This window comes from Bos javanicus, chromosome 15, assembly GCF_032452875.1.
Source record: "Bos javanicus breed banteng chromosome 15, ARS-OSU_banteng_1.0, whole genome shotgun sequence".
Taxonomy (NCBI): domain Eukaryota; kingdom Metazoa; phylum Chordata; class Mammalia; order Artiodactyla; family Bovidae; genus Bos; species Bos javanicus.
This window is the reverse complement of record NC_083882.1, coordinates 46,342,333-46,355,490: the sequence shown is the minus strand read 5'-3', so window position 1 is coordinate 46,355,490 and position 13,158 is coordinate 46,342,333. Positions and strand designations below refer to the sequence as shown.

The 13,158-nt window shown below is 37.2% G+C and overlaps 1 protein-coding gene across 1 annotated transcript in view; it reads right to left on the bottom strand.

The window, feature by feature from the left end:
* The window catches only part of LOC133226705 (interferon-induced very large GTPase 1-like), a 119,975-nt gene that overhangs the window by 17,759 nt on the left and 89,058 nt on the right, over positions 1 to 13,158 (bottom strand). The window contains exon 3 of the mRNA XM_061380564.1: positions 1,034 to 1,204. The gene's annotated coding sequence lies outside the window, so the exon portion shown is untranslated. The remainder of the gene's footprint in view (positions 1 to 1,033; positions 1,205 to 13,158) is intronic.

Below are 13,158 nucleotides of genomic sequence, written 5' to 3'. Positions count from 1 at the left end.
ACTGACTGGAGACAAAAAATAGCTGGATGTATCACATTCCCTATTCAGACTATACTATAAAGCTATGTTAATCAAAACAGCATGATATTGGCATAAAAGCAAACACAGATCAATGGAACAGAATAGAGAGCTCAGAAATAAACCAACACACTAATGGTCAATAATCTATGACAAACCAGGTTTGAAAACAATGGGAAAAAGATAATTCCAATAAGTGGTGTTGGAAAAACTGGATAGCTACATTAAAAGAATATTAGGAAAAAATAGACAAAGAATAAATGGATGTTTCTCCAAAGAAGACATACAGATGACCAACAGGCACATGAAAAGTAACTCAACATTGTTAATGTTAGGGAAATGCAAATTAAAACAATAATGAGGTATTACCTCAAACCAATCATAATGGCCATCATCATATAGTCTACAAATAATAAATGCTAGGAGGGTGTGGAAAAAAGGGAACCCTTGTGTACTGTTGGCTGAAAATTTAAGTTGGTTTAGCCACTATGGAAAGGGTTGTAGAGTTTCCTCAAAAATGAAAAGTAGGATCACAATATTACTCAGCAATTCCACTCCTGGGTATATATGCAAAGGATGTGAAGACAGGATATTGAAGAGATATATATACCCCCATGTTTTCTGCATCATTATTCACAATAGCCAATATATGGAAACAGCCTAAGTGTCAGTCTATGGCTTAATGGATAAACGATATGTGATACAGCATGCACACGTATGCACAGGTAGACACAGAATGGAATTTTATATAGTCATGAGAAAGAGGGAAATCATGCCATTTGTGCATGACAACACAGATGGACCTTGAGTGCATTAAGCTAAGTGAGATAAGTCAGACCAAGAAAGAGAAATTCTGTTAATATCATTTACATGTGGAATCTAAAAAAGCCAAAGTTGTAACAACAGAGTAGTATGGTGGTTACCAGGGTTGGAAGGTGTAGGAATTGGGGAGATACTGTTTAAAGGTACAAATGTGCCATCAGTAGATAAATAAGTCCTAGACATCTAGGCTTACCTGGTGGCTCAGATGGTAAAGAATCCACCCGCAATGCAGGAGGACCTGGGTTTGATCCCTAGGTTGGGAAGATCCGCTGGTATTTTCCCAGATAGGGAGAATCCTCGTGGACATAGGAGCCTGGTGGGCTACAGTCCATGGTGTCACAAAGAGTCAAACATGCCTGAGTGACTAAGCACAGCGCATAGCACACATAGTGATTATAAAGAATATACTGTATTATAAACGTCAAAGTTGCCAAGGGACTTTATCTTAATTGTTCTCACCACAATAAAGAAATGATACTGTGATGTGATAGAGGTGTTAGCTAACTCTATTTGGTCATATGGCAATATAAAAATGTATCATATCAGCACCTTGTATACCTTAGACTTATGCAAGGTATGTTAATTATATCTCAATAAATAAAATGTACTTCTTAGCTGGTTTATACTTGTCACCCTCTTCTCACTCTTCATCTGACACTAGTTAACATTATTATATTATATATATATGTTATATTGTAAGCTATATATATGTATAGTCAAATTCTCTTTATCTACTGATGCCATCTTAATGTGTGTATGTAGAACCAAATACTCTCATATTCAATGTTTTCTCATTATATTTTTAACCCCACTATCTTTGAGACATATTATATGAGATGAGATTTCACGTTTCAACTTCACACATAATTCAGGTTTCCTCTCTTATTGTATTTCCTGTCCTACTGAATGTCACTGTTATAATCCTACACATCCTCCTTCCTCCTAATGTGAATGTAGTTTCATGTCCTTTCAAATTATCCTTTTCAATCACTCCTAAATCTCAATTCTTTTTTTTTTTTCATAGTTTCCTTTGTTGTGCAGAAGCCTTTAATTTTAATTAGGTCCCATTTGTTTATTTTTGCTTTTGTTTTCAATATTTTGGGAGGTGGGTCATAAAGGATCCTGCTGTGATTTATGTCGGAGAGTGTTTTGCCTATGTTCTCCTCTAGGAGTTTTATAGTTTCTGGTCTTATGTTTAGATCTTTAATCCATTTTGAGTTTATTTTTGTGTATGGTGTTAGAAAGTGTTCTAGTTTCATTCTTTTACAAGTGGTTGACCAGTTTTCCCAGCACCATTTGTTAAAGAGATTGTCTCTTCTCCATTGTATATTCTTGCCTCCTTTGTCAAAGATAAGGTGTCCATAAGTGTGTGGATTTATTTCTGGGCTTTCTATTTTGTTCCATTGATCTATATTTCTGTCTTTGTGCCAGTACCATACTGTCTTGATGACTGTGGCTTTGTAGTAGGGCCTGAAGTCAGGCAGGTTGATTCCTCCAGTTCCATTCTTCTTTCTCAAGATGGCTGTGGCTATTTGAAGTTGTTTGTATTTCCATACAAATTGTGAAATTATTTTTTCTAGCTCTGTGAAAAATAATGTTGGTAGCTTGATAGGGATTGCATTGAATTTATAGGTTGCTTTGGGTAGTATACTCATTTTCACTACATTGATTCTTCCGATCCATGAACACGGTATATTTCTCCATCTATTAGTGTCCTCTTTGATTTCTTTCACCAGTGTTTTATAGTTTTCTTTTTTTTTATGGTGTATGATCTTTTTAATGTGTTGTTGGATTCTGATTGCTAGAATTTTGTTAAGGATTTTTGCATCTATGTTCATCAGTGATATTGGCCTGTAGTTTTCTTTTTTTGTGGGATCTTTGTCAGGTTTTGGTATTAGGGTGATGGTGGCCTCATAGAATGAGTTTGGAAGTTTACCTTCCTCTGCAATTTTTTGGACGAGTTTGAGCAGGATAGGTGTTAGCTGTTCTCTAAATTTTTTGGTAGAATTCAGCTGTGAAGCCGTCTGGACCTGGGCTTTTGTTTGCTGGAAGATTCTTGATTACAGTTTCAATTTCCGTGCTTGTGATGGGTCTGTTAAGATTTTCTATTTCTTCCTGGTCCAGTTTTGGGAAGTTGTACTTTTCTAAGAATTTGTCCATTTCTTCCAAGTTGTCCATTTTATTGGCATATAATTGTTGATAGTAGTCTCTTATGATCCTTTGTATTTCTGTGTTGTCTGTTGTGATCTCTCCATTTTCATTTCTAATTTTATTGATTTGATTTTTCTCCCTTTGTTTCTTGATGAGTCTGGCTAATGGTTTGTCAATTTTATTTATCCTTTCAAAGAACCAGCTTTTGGTTTTGTTGATTTTTGCTATGGTCTCTTTTGTTTCTTTTGCATTTATTTCTGCTCTAATTTTTAAGATTTCTTTCCTTCTACTAACCCTGGGGTTCTTAATTTCTTCCTTTTCTAGTTGCTTTAGGTGTAGAGTTAGGTTATTTATTTGACTTTTTTCTTGTTTCTTGAGGTGTGCCTGTATTGCTATGAACTTTCCCCTTAGGACTGCTTTTACCGTGTCCCACAGGTTTTGGGTTGTTATGTTTTCATTTTCATTCGTTTCTATGCAAATTTTGATTTCTTTTTTGATTTCTTCTGTGATTTGTTGGTTATTCAGTAGCGTGTTGTTCAGCCTCCATATGTTGGAATTTTTAATAGTTTTTCTCCTGTAATTGAGATCTAATCTTACTGCATTGTGGTCAGAAAAGATGCTTGGAATGATTTCTATTTTTTTGAATTTACTAAGACTAGCTTTATGGCCCAGGATGTGATCTATCCTGGAGAAGGTTCCACGTGCGCTTGAGAAAAAGGTGAAATTCATTGTTTTGGGATGAAATGTCCTATAGCTATCAATTAGGTCTAACTGGTCTATTGTATCATTTAAAGTTTGTGTTTCCTTGTTAATTTTCTGTTTAGTTGATCTATCCATAGGTGTGAGTGGGGTATTAAAGTCTCCCACTATTATTGTGTTATTGTTAATTTCTCCTTTCATACTTGTTAGCATTTGTCTTACATACTGCGGTGCTCCCATGTTGGGTGCATATATATTTATAATTGTTATATCTTCTTCTTGGATTGATCCTTTGATCACTATGTAGTGACCTTCTTTGTCTCTTTTCACAGCCTTTGTTTTAAAGTCTAATTTATCTGATACGAGTATTGTGACTCCTGCTTTCTTTTGGTCCCTATTTGCATGGAAAATCTTTTTCCAGCCCTTCACTTTCAGTCTGTATGTGTCCCCTGTTTTGAGGTGGGTCTCTTGTAGACAACATATGTAGGGGTCTTGTTTTTGTATCCATTCAGCCAGTCTTTGTCTTTTGGTTGGGGCATTCAACCCATTTACGTTTAAGGTAATTACTGATAAGTATGATCCCGTTGCCATTTACTTTATTGTTTTGGGTTCGAGTTTATACACCATTTTTGTGTTTCCTGTCTAGAGAATATCCTTTAGTATTTGTTGGAGAGCTGGTTTGGTGGTGCAGAATTCTCTCAGCTTTTGCTTGTCTGAAAAGCTTTTGATTTCTCCTTCATACTTAAATGAGATCCTTGCTGGGTACAATAATCTGGGCTGTAGGTTATTTTCTTTCATCATTTTAAGTATGTCTTGCCATTCCCTCCTGGCTTGAAGAGTTTCTATTGAAAGATCAGCTGTTATCCTTATGGGAATTCCCTTGTGTGTTATTTGTTGTTTTTCCCTTGCTGCTTTTAATATTTGTTCTTTGTGTTTGATCTTTGTTAATTTGATTAATATGTGTCTTGGGGTGTTTCTCCTTGGGTTTATCCTGTTTGGGACTCTCTGGGTTTCTTGGACTTGGGTGATTATTTCCTTCCCCATTTTAGGGAAGTTTTCAACTATTATCTCCTCAAGTATTTTCTCATGGTCTTTCCTTTTGTCTTCTTCTTCTGGAACCCCTATGATTCGAATGTTGTAGCGTTTAATATTGTCCTGGAGGTCTCTGAGATTGTCCTCATTTCTTTTAATTCGTTTTTCTTTTATCCTCTCTGATTCATTTATTTCTACCATTCTATCTTCTAATTCACTAATCCTATCTTCTACCTCTGTTTTTCTACTATTTGTTGCCTCCAGAGTGTTTTTAATTTCATTTATTGCATTATTCATTATATATTGACTCTTTTTTATTTCTTCTAGGTCCTTGTTAAACCTTTCTTGCATCTTCTCAATCCTTGTCTCCAGGCTATTTATCTGTGATTCCATTTTAATTTCAAGATTTTGGATCAATTTCACTATCATTATTTGGATTTCTTTATCAGGTAGATTCCCTATCTCTTCCTCTTTTGTTTGGTTTGGTGGGCATTTATCCTGTTCCTTTATCTGCTGGGTATTCCTCTGTCTCTTCATGTTGTTTAAATTGCTGAGTTTGGGAGTCCTTTCTGTATTCTGGCAGTTTGTGGAGTTCTCTTTATTGTGGCGTTTCCTCGCTGTGTGTGGGTTTGTACAGGTGGCTTGTCAAGGTTTCCTGGTTAGGGAAGCTTGTGTTGGTGTTCTGGTGGGTGGAGCTGTGTTTCTTCTCTTTGTTCAGTTGCCCTGTGGGGAGGGAGGGAGGGATGCTGCAAACAAATGACACTGGCGTGCGCCCGCAGTGCCTCAGCCACACTGGGTCTGCCCCCGCTCACGGCGCGTGTAGCCTCCCTGCCCACACTGCTCGGGCTCTAGGTTGTTCCGCCGGGAACAATCCGAGGCTGGCCCTGGGTTGCATGCACCTCCCAGGTCCAAGCCGCTCAGGTTCAGGCACTCAGGTAGTCCTCAGAGGCGCAGACTCAGTTGGGCCTGCGTTTTGTGCTCTTCCCAGGTCCGAGCAGCTCAGGTGATGAGGTGTTTGGCGAGCGCCAATGCTGCGACTTATTGCCTCCCCGCCACTCGGTTATCTGGGTGTAAAACCGGCGCACCTTCTCAGGCAGATGTTGACCGTCCAGACCCCCAATAAATTTTAGTTAGCAAAGAAGCCAGTTTTATAGATAATGTCTCTCTGGGGCTGCGATTGCCCCCCTCCAGCTCTGGCTGCCTGTCACTGGAGGGGGAAGGTCCGCAGCCGGCTATCTCTGTTCAGTTCTTTGCTCCGTGCGCGGGCTGGCGGTGTCCTAGGTTAGGGCCGGCTTTTCGCATGGTAGATATCCCACAGTCTGGTTTGCTAGCCCAAATTATTTCGCTCAGATAGTGCTCAGGGTATTCAGGCCAGACTCCCACTCTCAGCGATGCAGCCCGCGCCGCCCCTCCCTGCCCAGCCTCCGCTTGCTAATGGCGGATGCAGGCGTCTGCGCTGCTTCTCCGCTGGGGGAGTTACTGTAGGGCTCGCAATCTGCGAGTTTTAATTGTTTATTTATTTTTTCTCCCTGTTATGTTACCCTCTGTGCTTCCAAAGCTCGGCAATTCTTTTTAATCCCCTACCAGCTCTGCCTTAGATTTTTCCTTCATTTTTTCTTTATTGGATCACTATAGTTGTCATCTCATCTTACAGTCATTTTGATTTTGTGCTTTTCATCTTCCCCAGTTTCACTAAAATTTGAATCTAAATTTAATGGCAGACTCAGTAATTAAAAAAACAACTTTTCTGGGCTTTTCTGGTGGACAGTGGTTAGAAATCCGCCTTGCAATGCAGGGAACACTGGTTCAATCCCTGGTCCAGGAAGATCCCATATGCCACAGAGCAACTAAGATCGAGCACCACAACATCTGTGCCTGTGCTTAGAGCCCACAAGCCACAACTACTGAGCCCATGTGCTGCAACTACTAAAACCCATGTGCCCTACGGGCTGTGCTCCACAATAAAAGAAGCCACCACAATGAGAAGGCCTGAGTATATATCAAAGGAAGTGAAGACAGGATATGGATGAGATATATGCAGTGTGCATATGCGCACTGCAACTAGAGTAGCCCCCACTTACTGCAACTAGAGAAAGCCTGCGCACAGCAGTAAGGACCCAGTGCAGCCAAAACATAAATTAATTAAAAAAGAGAACTTTTCCAACTGAGTTATCTAAAATATCTAGATAAAATTTTTAAACAAATTCTTTGAATTCTCCAGGAATTTAGTAGATAGTGAAATAATATCTGATGGAAGAGGTAAATAAATTTGAAGCAAGTGAAACTTTTGCATTACAAATTAAAGACAACATTCAGGATACCTTGGCATACACCTAGGAAGACAAATAAAAGAAATTCATAATCAAACATATCATAATGAAACTGCAGAAAATACAACAGGAAAAGCAAAGTATTTAGAGAAAAGCAGATTTTAAAAAATTAATTTAATTGGAGAATAATTACTTTACATATTGTAATGGCTTCCCATACATCAACATGAATCAACCACAGGTATACAGGTGTCCCCCGCAATCCTGAACCCCCCTCCCACCTTCCTCCCCACCCTGTCCTGGGTTGTCCCAGAGCACCTACTTTGGATGCTCTGCTTCATGCATTGAACTTGCACTGGTCGTTTGATTTACATATGATAATATACATGTTTCAGTGGTATTCTCTGAAATTACCCCATTCTTGCCTTCTCCTACTGAGTTCAAAAGTCTGTTTTTTACATCTATGTCTCTCTTGTTTTCCTGCATGTAGGATAGTCAGTACCATCTTTCTAAATTCCCTATATATGTGTTATACAGTATTTATCTTTCTCTTTCTGACTTCCTTCACTCTGTATAAGTTCCAAGTCCATCCACCTCATTAGAACTGACTCACATGCATTCCTTTTTAATAATTGAGTAATATTTCATTGTGTATATGTACTACAACTTCCTTATCCATTCATCTGTCAATGGACATCTAGGTTGCTTCCATGTCCCAGCTATTGTAAATGTCCCAGCTATTGCTGCACTGAACTCTGTTGTACATATGTCTCTTTTAATTCTGGTTTGCTTGGAGTGTTTGTCCAGCAGTGGGATTACTGAGTGGTATGGCCGTTCTATTCCAAGTTTTTTAGGAATCTCCACACTGTTCTCCATAGTGGCTGTACTAGTTTGCATTCCTACCAACAGTGTAAGAGCATTCCCTTTTCTTCACACCTTCTCCAGCATTTAGTTATAGACTTGGTGATGGCCATTCTGACCAATGTGAGATGATACCTCACTGTGGTTTTGATTTGCCTTTATCTAATAATAAGTGATATTGAGCATCTTTTCATGTGTTTATTAGCCATGTGTATGTCTTCTTTGGAGAAATGTCTTTTTACGTCTTTTGCCCACTTTTTGATTGGATTGTTCATTTTTCTGGTATTGAGCTACATGAGCTGCTTGTATATTTTGGAGACTAATTCTTTGTCAGTTTTTTCATTTGCTATTACCTTCTTCCATTCTGAGGACTGTCTGAGGTAAGTGGATTTTATCTTCAAATAATAATTAGAGAGAATGATGACCTCAACAGCACTGATGGAAACCAGAAGGCAGTAGGATGGAGGGTTAAACCTATGGAAAGAAAATAGCTGATAAAGTAGGATTCTATAGAGTTGAAAATATTCTTAAAGAATTATGGTGGAAGAAAAACATTGAAAACAGCACAGTAACAGAATTTGTTACCTGGAAATGCACTTTGAAGGAACTACTAAGGCGTGTTTTATCAGGAGAAGGAAAATATCACCAATGATCAGTGAGAGATGCAGGAAAAGATGGTGAGCAACAAAGGAATAAATATATGGAAAAATCTAAATAAATGCATAAAACAGTGGGGTTTAAAATATGTGATAACAAATGCATTTAGGCTGGCGTTTTTGCCAAATAGATTTAAAGGACCCTCAGTTCCTTGGGGTATTTGAGAGGAAGGTCAAATATTCTGTTGATTTTGTAGAGTGTATGTTGCAATTTCTAGAACAATCTCAAATATAAGAGTCAAGAATATATAACTGTCAAACTAACACAGGATAATAAAATAAGAAACATTTCATTATACAACTTATCAAAATATGTGGGCTATAGTGAAAGCTGTGCTTAGAGGGAAATTTACATTGAATGCATACATAACAAAAGAATAATTATATGAAAACAATAATCTAAGTCTCCATCTGAGGAAATGGAATCAAATTCCATTTGATTCCAGCCAAATCAGCAAGAGAAAAGAAATAAGAACTAAAAAGCCAATAAAATTTAAAACAGGAAATCAATAGAAAAAAATCAGTAAAAGTATAACATGATTCTTTGGAAATACCAACAAAACTAATAACTCAGACTGTGAAAAAAGGGAAGACACAAATTACTAATATCAGAAATAAAATAGAGGTTATGGATATGAATTCTGTGATATCCATATTCTATGGATATGAATTCATTGAGGATGAAAAAAAGAGTACTATGAAAAACTGTTTGCTCTCACATTTGATAGCCTAGATAAAATGTATCAATTCCTTGGAAGACAATAAACTATTATAGCTTATGTGAGAGGAAAGAAATACTCTGAATAGGGCTGTTTCTATTTAAAAAATTGAATCAATAATTAACAACCATCCAAAACAGAAAGCACCAGTCCCAGTGGGATCACTGGTGAATTCTACCAAATATTTAAGGAAGAAACTGTACCAAATATCTACAATCTCTTTCAGAGGACAGAAGCAGAAGGAATACTTCCTAATTTAGTTCATGAGGTCAGTGTTACCCTAATACCAAAACTAGTTAAGGACATTACAAGAAAGAAAACTAAAAACCTATATCTCTTATGAAAAAAATTAACAAAATAAATCTAATAATGTAAAAAGGAGTTATATACCACAACCATGTAGGATTTACCTCAGGTAAGCAAAGTAGATTCAACATTCAGAGTCAGTTCATGTAGTATACTACAATGAACTAAGAAGAAAAGCCACATGGAGAGAACCCATTTGACAAAATCCAATACTTACTGATTATTAAAATTTCCAGCAAGCTAAGAATAGAGGGGAACTTACTAAACTTGATAAAAGACATTAAAAAACCCCTACAGTTAACATTACACTTAATGGTAAGAACCTAGAAGCTTTCCTCTTAAAGAAAAATAGGTTAAGGGTATCCCCTCTCATCCCTCCTCTCACACATCCTATTGGAAGAGTTAGTTAATAAGATAAGGAAATAAAAATATACTGATTGGGAAGAAATAAATAAAACATGTCTTTGTTTGTAGATGACACTATGTTAAAAATGCTAAAGAATCAACAAAAAGTCTCCTGGAACTGATAAGTGAATACAGCAAGGTTGTAACATATAAGGGTTAGCATACAAAAACTATTGTTCTTTTAATATGCTAGCAATAAGCCATTGGAATTTGAGATTAAAAATGCAATACCATTTAAACTAGCACCCTCACAAAATATATACTTATATATAAATCTGATAATATATGTGCAAGATCTATATAAGGAAAACTACAAAACTCTGATGAAAGAAATCAAGGAATATCTACATAAATGGAGAGATATTTCATGTCTAATATTGTTAAGGCATGAGTTCTTCCCAACTTAATTTATAGAGACAATGTCTTCTCCAGCACCACAATATGAAAGCATCGGTTCTTCACCATTCAGCTTTTTTAATGGTCCAACTCTCACATCTATTCATAACTACTAGAAAACTTATAGCTTTGACTATATGGGCCTGTGTTGACCAAGTGATGTCTCTGCTTTCTCTAGGTTATTATTACTGTTTAGCAAAAAAAGAAAGAAAGAAAGAAAGAAAGAATTGAGCTATAAAGCTATGAAAGACCCAGAAGAATCTTAAATCACATTGCTGTGTGAAAAAGACCAGTCAGATAATGCTACATACTTTATGATTCCAACTATATGAAATAGTGGAAGTCAAAACTATGGAGACTGTAAAAAAGATCAATGGTTGCCAGGAGTTTTGGAGAGAAAAAAAAAAAAAATTGGTGCCAATAGACTTGCTTAATGCAAGGTTGCCCCCAAACTTCAATCTGGGAAAAACACAATATCCATAAAGCACAATAAAATGAGATATGCCTGTGTACCTATTAGAATGGCTAAAATTCAGATCACTAACAGCACTGATTGCTAACAAAGGTGTGGTGTGAAAGCTTATTCATTGCTTCTGGGAATGCAAATGGCATAGCTATTTTGAGAGATTGTTTCATTCTTACACAGCTAAACATTTTTTTCCCATATGACTAGCAATCATGCTCCTTGGTATCTATACCTAAATTATGCCTCACAAAAACTAGTACAAAGATATCTATAGAAACTTTATAATTTCAAAAACTTGGAGACAACCAAGACATCCTTCAGTAGGTGAGTGGATAAATAAACTGTGATACTTCTAGACAATGAAATATTATTCAATTCTAAAAAAAAAATGAAAAGAATGAAATGAAATGAGAAGCAGTCTTTTGGACTCTGTGGGAGAGGGAGAAGGTGGGATGATTTTGAGAGAATGGCCTTAAAACATGTATAATATCATATGTGAAATGAATCACCAGTCCAGATTTGATGCATGATACAAGATGCTTGGGGCTGGTGCACTGGGATGACCCAGAGGGATGGTACAGGGAGGAAGGTGGGAGGGGGGTTCAGGATGGGGAACACATGTACACTCTTGGCGGATTCATGTTGATGTATGGCAAAACCAATACAATGTTGTAAAGTAATTAGCCTCCAATTAAAATAAATAAATTTATATTAAAAATAACAAAAAAATATGAGAAGACACGGAGGAAATGTAAATGTCTATTGCTAAATGTAAAAAGCCAGATCAAAAAGGCCGTGATTCCAATTGTAATATATTCTGGAAAAAACAAAATTATAGTGAAAGTGTGAAGATGAGTGGTTACAAGTAAAGGATGAGAAGGAGGAGCACAGGGGATTTTGGGGGCAATGAATCTATTCTGTTTATTTAAAAGTTTGTTACACTTCATTAGACATTTTTTCAAAACCCATAGAATATGCAAGGCATATATAAACTATGTGCTCTGGGTGATATTGACATTTCAGTGTGGGTTCATCACTGTAACAAATGTGTCACTTTGTTGGGGGATATTGATAATGCAGGAGATCACGTATTTGTGGGGCCGAGAGGTATACGGGAAATCTCTGTAACTTCTGCTCGTTTTTGTTTAAACCTGAAACTGCTCTAAAAAATAAATTCAATAAAAATAAAGCAAAGTTTACAGACTTGCTGAAATTGAATCTACAACTACTTTAGGAAGGATTTAGTATTACCATATATTTTGTACCTGATAAAACAAACTAAGAAAAAATCAGTAAATACAAAGAGCACTCAAACAATATGATTAACAAATCAACCTAATGTCCTCATTTAAAACTGCTCACAACATGTTTGCATTGTGTCTGTAATGACTTTTGGGAAATTTCTAGGCTCAGCACAAACAAACTGCTTATCTGGACAGAGGACAGACACATATTTGGGTATTGTTTGTGGACAGTTGAAAGGAGAGAAGACAGTTGAATACCTGGGCTGAGGGCATGAAGATATGTATTTGGAGAGCCGATCTAGAGATCTGCCTAAGACAGAGATGTGGTCTTCAGCAGACAGGACTCCCCATGAAGGTGGATCAAAAAATGATGTCCCTATTTTCACTAATTGCCAGATTTCCAAACCTCTTCCTCTGTTTGTTTTCCCATCACATTCATCCCACTCTAATTTTTCCAGTGTCTCAGGTTCCAAATAGTTCCCTTTGACTTCTGTGTCTCTTTAGCTCACTACAATCAGACATCATATTCTCAAATTTTTCCATCCTGTTCAAACTCATGTATATACCATAGACTATGTATCAGGTGTTCTGATTGAAAATGGGGTTATAGGTATGAATACGACATGGTCAGAAAAGGTTCTGCATCAGTTGGAGGGAAGAAAATCATGAGTAGTCTAGGAGGAGGGAGAAACAAAACTTTAACTGGAGCTCCTCTAATCCTCTCTAGATTGCCTTTAGTACTTGATTCTTGAGAGAATGCATAAGGTTCATCTACCTTCTTTGAGCCTTGCTCTCTCAGTTCAGTTCAGTTCAGTCACTCAGTCATGTCTGACTCTTTGCGACCCCATGGACTGCAGCATGCCAGGCTTTCCTGTCCATCACCATCTCCCAGAGCTTGCTCAAACTAATATCCATTGAGTTGGTGATGCCAACCAACCATCTCATCCTCTGTTGACCCCTTCTCCTCCTGCCTTTGGTCTTTCCCAGAAGCAGGGTCTTTTCTAATGAGTCAGCTCTTCATATCAGATGGCCAAAGTATTGGAGTTTCAGCTTCAGCATCAGTCCATCTAATGAATATTCAGGACTGATTTCCTTTAGGATTGACTGGTTGGA